Here is an 8637-nt window from a genome sequence, read left to right as displayed (position 1 = left end):
TCAACAACACCAATGCCAGCATCCTGTTGGTTCCTCTGAAATCACATTGTTGCTGTTACCACCGAATGTCCCTTTTGATCTTGTGTGGCTGCCATATTGAAGCAATTCCGCTGGCCCCCAAATAAACTCATCTTCAGGTCCAAAGTGTTCCGAAGCAAACTGTACCAGTCTCCTGCGTTCCTTCTTGTCTCTCACAGAGAAGATAAAATAATCTAAAACGCTCCTCTTTACATTCTGTAAATTGCCATTGCATAAGGTTTCGTCCAGGAAAAAATGAATGAGAGGCTTCTGGTAGTGTTCATAACCCAATTCCCCTAAACACATAAGGATTCGTGTGATTCGCAGGTTGTTGTGGCTCTTGCTATGGAAATAATGGAGAGAAGGTATATAAGCCATTCATTGTGTCTTTAACTTCACCTACATTTCATATGACAGGTTCATGTCTTGGCCAACAGTGATGCCCGATGGCTAATGATCAATTGCTACAGTGCATTACAAAGCAGAAAGGTAGTGTCCATTGGCAGAGCACAGGCGACTGCACACCAAAGCTGCCACCAATACCAGAATCTGAGAAAGAAAAATAATCGAATTTCTTGTCCACGTGAGTACAAATTATGGATTGGAGTATGCAACCCTATCCGTTCAGTTCTTCACGTCAACCTATGTGGGGACCCATATGTTGTGATTTTGCCTAAACCCATCCCAGCCCTATCCCGCTTAGAAAAAACCCAGTCACCTATATCTCCATTCCTACTAAAATGACTATAGCTAGGGTCTGGACACCCCCTTTGTTGAGTTTTGAGGGGGGTCAAAACTGAATCAAGGGTACTTCGGGTCAATGAAAAGCTTGCTGCTATACTAAACAACACACACGAATGCTCTTTGACGATTTAAACCAAGCGATTTCCAAACCTCACATATGTCCATCTGAAATCCAGACATCTGCAAGTTCTCCGATCTTTTCTCTTTATTCTTCTCATTTCTTTCTTTTTTCTCTTCCTTCTCTCTTACCCTAACCCTATGCCTTCCCTGCCTCCATTTTCCTTCTCCATTCATCACCCCCAGTTTATTTACCTTAGAGTGCTTCCTCTTTGAGCTTACCTTATCTAGCAGCAGCTCATTGGGGGACCCTAACCCCACATATTTATCTGGGTCATACCCCATACCTTGTATCCCCATTATAGTTATCCAGGTTATACCCCACACCTGGCATCCCCCTTATATTTATCCAGGGTATACCCCATGTCTTGAATCCCCCATATACTTGTCTGGGTCATGCCCCATACCTTGTATGCCCGTTATAGTTATCCAGGTTATACCCCATACCTTGCATCCCCCTTATATTTGCCTGGGTCATGCCCCATACCTTGTATCCCCATTATATTTATCCAGGTTACACCCCATGTCTTGAAACCCTGATATAATTATCTGGGTCATGCCCTATACCTTGTACCCCCATTATATTTATCCAGGTTTTCCCCTATACCTTGTATCCCCGTTATATTTATCTAGGTTATATCTCATACTCCCATGAGGCATTGCAAATCTTTGACAGCCACAGACATGACTCCAAGAGGCAGACACATGATGAGATTTCTAGTCTCACCACAGCTGGAGGGCCAAGGTTGCCTAACCCTGGTCTAGAACGTTGAGACTTCAACCACAGTTAGCTATTAGAAATTCAACGTAATATATACTTTTTTGTTTTAAAGAAAGACCACACCGTCCCGCATCTTCACCATCACCAAACCATGAAGGAAGTCACTTACCTGTCTAGATTTCTGTACCTTTCCTGCCAATTTCCCGCCCGGCCAACCGTTCCGCTACTCTCATCCTTCAGCTGGAGGCCATAGAATCCTAACATGAGCTTATATGCCTCACACAGCCTCCTCCTGACATCTTCATCATTCTTCATGATCTAAGAGACAATCATTCATCGTTAGTCACAATGGACAGAAATCTGTATGGTTCTGGACAAACTCCAGCCACAGCTTTTTTGGGGGGATTTCCCCTCATTTCCTATATGGTGTAACAGCTGTCACCTGAACAGGAAGTTAGGGGAAATATCGCCATTGAAAATACAGACGGAAATAAAATCCTACCAGCGGTTCTAAATGTTCCTCATTCTACTAAAGAATATGTCTTTTATTGTCATCTCCATTATCTGTGTTATAACACGGTACTCAACACTCCCTGCTCCACTGAATGCAGATTGGTGGAGTTGCCCTTTAATTTATTCGTTTTTCTGTTACCTTAATCTCATCTTCATGCAGAGGGATGGCATGGGGGTTCTTGCCTTGTACTTGAAGCGGAAACAGCCTGCAACACAAGAAGTTCATATTTATTAACATTTCATTTAAAACGTATCACAGTTTCTGCCTGTAACAGACTTGCTCTGCAATCTTTTTTTTTTTTTCTCCATTATGTTTTAAAGCTGGACCTCCGGCCTTCCCTTCAGTCTTATATCTGACCTCCGTCCTTCCCTTCAGTCTTATATCTGACCTCCGTCCTTCCCTTCAGTCTTATATCCGACCTCCGGCATTCCCTTCAATCTTATATCTGACCTCTGGCCTTTCCTTCAGTCTTATATCTTACCTCCGGCCTTCCCTTCCGTCTTCTATCTGACCTCCGGCCTTCCCTTCAGTCTTATATCTGACCTCCGGCCTTCCCTTGAGTCTTGCACAGTTGTATTGGCTCCTCTCCTGGACTGAAATGGCTTCCTCTGATTTCACTGCAAACTGGGAGCTTCTCACAATGTACTTTAGAAGTTGCAGCAACTCATATTGAGCCAGCCTCATTTCCTGGCTGGAGGATAGCCAGCATCTTCTAGTGTTTCCTCCCCAGCCTGATTGTCCTGGGTCCACTCCATTCATTCATTGGATTTCAATCATGGAGGAGGAGAATGTTATGAATTAGTTCACCTTTTCATTTTTGTGAAAAGGCGAACTCATCCTCAAAAAATGTCATTTGATATGGGGGAAGGGAGGAACCAGGAAATGCAAATATAAATATACATTAATTATAGCCCTTTCCTCCATTATAATCCTGCTTCATTTGGCTGCGTCATTGTGGACTACTATCCTCAGAAGAGAAGCAGAGGATGTAGATAAGTCTAAAGTCTGATATTGTTCTATATAGTTATATCTAAATTGAAGTTTCACTCCTTTGTATCTACAGTACATAGAGTCTTGTAAGCCAACATGTCATGATTTGAGTCTATTCCTACTCTCACACTGCAGTGTTCTGTGCTGGCAGAGCTGAGTAACAGCCACACCCCTCAGCACAGGTGTCCTCACATAGTCTTGTATTGCAGAGGAAGCCAGGAGGTGTGTCTAACCAGGTCTGTTACTGAGAGCCGATTACTGAAGACACTGGGTGTAACGCTGGTGACTATAGAACCGCACAGTCATATTTAGACACACTGCAAGCGCTATGACAGGAAACTGGAGGTAAGATTATTAAAATGAAGGTTGTTTGTGCAATGTACATCTGACTCTTTATCTACATTGGGCTTTAAGCCCTCATCTAAAGGACCGCACAATGTGAAAGCAATATAATATAAGCAATTGCAATGATTTAACCCTGGAATCATTTTTAGGTATGTACTCTACATGTTCCAGCCTACACGAAGCATCTGAGTGATTTTTTAAGAAAAATGGATACCCGGTTTAAAGAAATAGTAAACAAAGCATACAGTTTGTATTTAAGAAGGTACAAGGGGCAGATAGTAAGAATAGTTGTCACTCTTACCACTGAATGTACTCATGGTTCGACTCTAGTATGTCATACTGATCCTTCCAGTTCCTGAGCAGGTCATCTATGCACAAACCTGTGTGATATAAATGAAAAATTACATTGTCATGATAAATTAATGATGATGCCATCCAAGGAATCAATAATAAGAATCAAAGCCGGCCCTTTCTAGTGGAGCTCAGGATATGAAAGCGATCTGATAGGTTGGTAAGGAGGGCACCTGACTTCACCCCTTCACTAGTCTATAGAAATAGGCCAGCTAGACTTTTCCTTATCCCTCTCCTGAGATATTATAGGTCTTTGTTGTCACCTAAGGGCATCATGCTGTTAAACATCTCCAACCTCCAGAGGGTTATACTTTACATTTTACACAACATGCCGGGAAAAGATCCACAAAGTATTTTAAAGCTATACTTCAGCAAGTGAGCGCACAAAGCTCCGTACTTACCATTCGGCTGGAATTTCATCTGGTTTCTGTAAAACTTCAGATTGGGCAACTCGTCCTGCAGGAAAATGGCAGAAAGCGCATTTAATTAATACAAAATAGGACTAAAATACCCATATGGAAGGGATACATAGGCACAGCAATCTAAGTGTCTCCAAAAACAGTGAACAATCTTTTTGTTCAATACATTTTTATCAAAGATTACAACACAGAAAACCTATGGTGCTAAACATGTAAAACATGTAAATACAAAAAGAAAACCCATGCTGCTTAGGATAAGGCCAATAACGAAAATAGGTACCAGATACAGAATCGTGGAACGGATAACAAAGGACTTACAAAAGCAAGGATGTATATATCACGATAAATCCTCAAGTACAACAACGGTCAGAAGCTAGGGGAAGGAAACAAAGGGAAGGAAAGGCCACAAAGTAGCCGACACAAAAGGAAAGGGAGAGGTAGGAAATGAAAGGGTGTCACCTCTCTCACCCAACACAACCCCCCCCCCCCCCCCCCCCCTTATATTTTCAACTTTTTCCCCCCCCCCCCCTCACCTTTAATTTGCAGCTTTCTCCCGCAGCACCTGTACGCTGCCACAAGATGCCACCAGTCTTTAGGGTTGAATGACATCCATTGTCATCCAACCCACTTTCTGTGAGCCCAGGCTGTCATGGACATGCTCCCCCGGACTTGCAGTACTCCTGGGCATTGCAGCAATGACAACCACATAAGAATGAATGTTTTGTTTTAATTTAGCAGCTTTAGCCCCACAGAAGCTGCAGTGTGTACCTAACATGGCAGACAAACATAGAGCGAAGACTTACCGGGCTACTCTGGTAGTTGAATCCTAAAGGCTGGTAATGGTGTCTGTAGCTCTGCATATCCCGTGCAGCTCCAGAAAACATATACTAGAAGGGAAAGAGAGGACAATGAAAGGGTTACTTTACAATCAGGTTATGATGCATTCATGCACAATAACGGACTACTCCACAGAGAGAACGTGCTTGGAGTGTAACCATACCCTGTCTTATACTCATCTCTACCGGATCCAGCGAGATAACACCAACCATATAGCAGCGGCGGTTGTCCAAATACTTCCGATCAGATCTGCATATGCATCTTGCACTATCGTTCATTCCCATGGAGTTTCTGCGTAACTTATGCACAAAAGGTCCAACTCCAAAGGAGTGAATGGAGAATGGGCCGAGCAACTTCACAAGCGCCTGTGCAATCTAAGACAGGGAGTGGGTGCAAACACACTTAACCCAAATTCTTTAAATTGTTTCTAGCTTTGGATAGAGATGGGAATGGTTAACATTGCTGTTAGTTTGGGGAGATTGTCCCTCACTTCCTGTCCATGTCTCATGTACAAGAACATGGGAGTGCGTTTGTACCGCTACAGACAGCAAGAAAAACAGAAGTTCTAACACTTCCCAACTCTAGTAAAAATATGAATTTGTTGGAGAGGTTTTTCCACCAATTCCTGACCTATGACCCAATGCTTCACACTCTATACAAAATAATAGTTGTTGACTTGACCCTGATGACTTAGACATCTTGGTCAAAAGAGTGCCTTCAACCTGGGCAGTAGATAGTCTAGCTGTGGCCATCCTGTGGTGGCCAACATTACACAAAAGATGGTCTCTCTCTCTCTCTCTCTCTCTCTCCTATTGTACTTTGGTGTATCTTTTGTGTGGTGTATGGCTTTATGTAGCTGAATTTTGGACATATGACCCCCTCATATGTACCTCTTACTATATAAAGCACCATCATCACAATATAAACCAATAATAATCATCGAGGGGAGACGGGTGCCCCCCCAGCATTTTTGCAGGGAACACTTCTATAATCATTGGTCAGGCATAGCATTAATCCAGAGAGCAAGGTGGCCCGGAGCAAGACTCCTTCCCCATTACAGGAGCTGCCCTCCTTGTTGCTGGAAATCTATAGTCCCTACAGTCCTTCTACTTTCTAGAGACATTAGATTACCTTGTAGTCGTACGTTTTAGGATTTCTTTCTTTCTGGTTTCTGGGTGTCTCTTGTGTCTAAGGGATATAAAGACACATTAATACCAAAAACAGCTAAATAAAGATAAAAAGAAAACACAGCCCATGAACTATAGCCATCAAAAAATTGTGGAGGGTGCAAATCCACTAAAAGACCATAAAACAAATCCCCCAGCACTCTACTTTATCGGGTAGTCCAAATTAAAACCTGCATTTAAAATGATACTAAAAACAGGAGGCTCAGTTACGTACAGGAGGCTCAGTTACGTACAGGAGGCTCAGTTACGTACAGTAGGCTCAGTGGACGCCAGTGACGGAACAATCGCCATAGCGACCCAGGCGGCTGCTATGGGGCCGGGGGCAATGGTGGGCCCGGCCAGGACATCTCCCTGAGGTGGTGCGGGCCGCCTGGGTCGGTATGGCATCTCAGGCTGCTGGCTGTCACTGTCAGGTGGGCTGTTTGGGTTATCAGGTGGGCATAACTAGAAATCACAGGGCCCCATACAAAATTTTGCTATGAGTCCCTGCGATTTCTAGTTACGCCCCTGATGGACGCCTCAGTGTCACAGTGTTTTGGACATGCAGTCTATGTTTGAAATATGAGCACACCGATGCCGAGCCATATCTAAGAACATGGGAAGTGTTTCTGGTGTTACCCCAATTCTCTCTAAAGTAAGCCTGTTTGGCCTTCCTAATTTAAAGCATATCTCTGGGATACGTGCACATTTCCCACGTTTTATACATGCTGCAAGTACAGAAAAATAACTGCTGATATGCCAGAGTGCTTCTATCATTCTTGTTTGAGCTGACATCACAGTGTCGTTTCAGATGTGAAACCCTAAGAAGGTGGTGTCAGCTCTGCCTACTTAATTTCTGATGTGTTACAAAGGGCTCCCCATCTCCATAACCCCTCCTTGTGAACAGGAAGTTATCAGCTCCTAAGATTTCAAGCTGAATCAACGGTTTTTGTTTTGCATTTATCAAAAAGATATAACAAGGGGTCAAGAGTACATAAAGCACCGTGCAGAGGTAAGGAGTGTGTAACGCACAAAGCGCAGGGGTCAGGAGTACATAACACACAGAGCACAGGGGTCAGGAGTGCATAATGAAGAGAGTGTAGGGGTCTGGGTGCATAATGAAGAGAGTGCAGGGGTCTGGGTGCATAATGAATAGAGTGCAGGGGTCAGGAGTGCAAAATTAAGAGAGTGCAGGGGTCTGGTGTGCAAGGATAAGCAGTGTGTTATGTACCACGTGCAGGAGTCAGGAGTATGCAACACACAGACAGCGGGGGTTAGGAGTACATAACACACAGAGCACAGTGGTCAGGAATGCATAATGAACAGAGTGCAGGGGTCAAGAGTGCATAATGAACATAGTACAGGGGGCAGGAGTGCATGATGAAAAGAGTACAGGGGGCAGGAGTGCATAATGAAAAGAGTACAGGGGGCAGGAGTGCATAATGAAAAGAGTACAGGGGGCAGGAGTGCATAATGAACAGAGTGCAGGGGTCAGGAGTGCATAATGAAAATAGTATAGGGGTCAGGAGTGCATAATGAACAGAATGCAGGGGTCAGGAGTGCATAATGAACAGAGCGCAGGGGTCAGGAGTGCATAATGAAAAGAGTACAGGGAGCAGGAGTGCATAATGAACAGAGCGCAGGGGTCAGGAGTGCATAATGAAGGGAGCGCAGTGGTCAGGAGTGCATAATGAACGGAGTGCAGGGGCCAAGAGTACAGAATGAACAGAGCGCAGGAGACAGGAGTGCATAACAAAAAGAGTACAGGGGTCAGGCGTGCATAATGAACAGAGTGCAGAGCTCAGGAGTGCATAATGAAAAAAGTACAGGGGTCAGGAGTACATAATGAACAGAAAGCAGGGGTCAGGAGTGCATAATGAACAGAATGCAGGGGTCAGGAGTGCATAATAAACAGACTGCAGGGGTCAGGAGTACATAATGAACAGAAAGCAGGGGTCAGGAGTGCATAATGAACAGAATGCAGGGGCCAGGAGTGCATAATGAACAGAATGCAGGGGCCAGGAGTGCATAATGAACAGAGTGCAGAGCTCAGGAGTGCCTAATGAACACAGTGCCGGGGTCAGGAGTGCATAATAAACAGACTGCTGGGGTCAGGAGTGCATAATAAACAGACTGCAGGGGTCAGGAGTGCATAATGAACAGAGCGCAGGGGTCAGGAGTGCATAATGAACAGAGCGCAGGGGTCAGGAGTGCATAACGAACAGAGTGATGGGGTCAGGAGTATGTAACACACAAGTGAGGTTGAGTCTAATCAGGGCCGGCCTTAGGGGTGTGCGAGCAGTGCGGCCGCACAGGGCGCCATGGCAACAAGGGCGCCGTGCGGCCGACACAGCTCGTCCTCGGGGCGGCTTCTCTCCCCCTCACCGCTGGGCGCTGGCCATCCGATATGACAGC

General features: G+C 44.7%; 1 pseudogene; it reads right to left on the bottom strand.

The window, feature by feature from the left end:
• Positions 1–8637, bottom strand: part of LOC108789482 — a 10514-nt pseudogene continuing 1877 nt past the window's right edge.

The sequence above is a fragment of the Nanorana parkeri genome, unplaced genomic scaffold (genome assembly GCF_000935625.1).
Source record: "Nanorana parkeri isolate BGI_ZX_2015 unplaced genomic scaffold, ASM93562v1 scaffold17, whole genome shotgun sequence".
NCBI classification, from domain to species: Eukaryota; Metazoa; Chordata; class Amphibia; order Anura; family Dicroglossidae; genus Nanorana; species Nanorana parkeri.
This window is presented reverse-complemented; position numbering and strand designations above follow the sequence as displayed.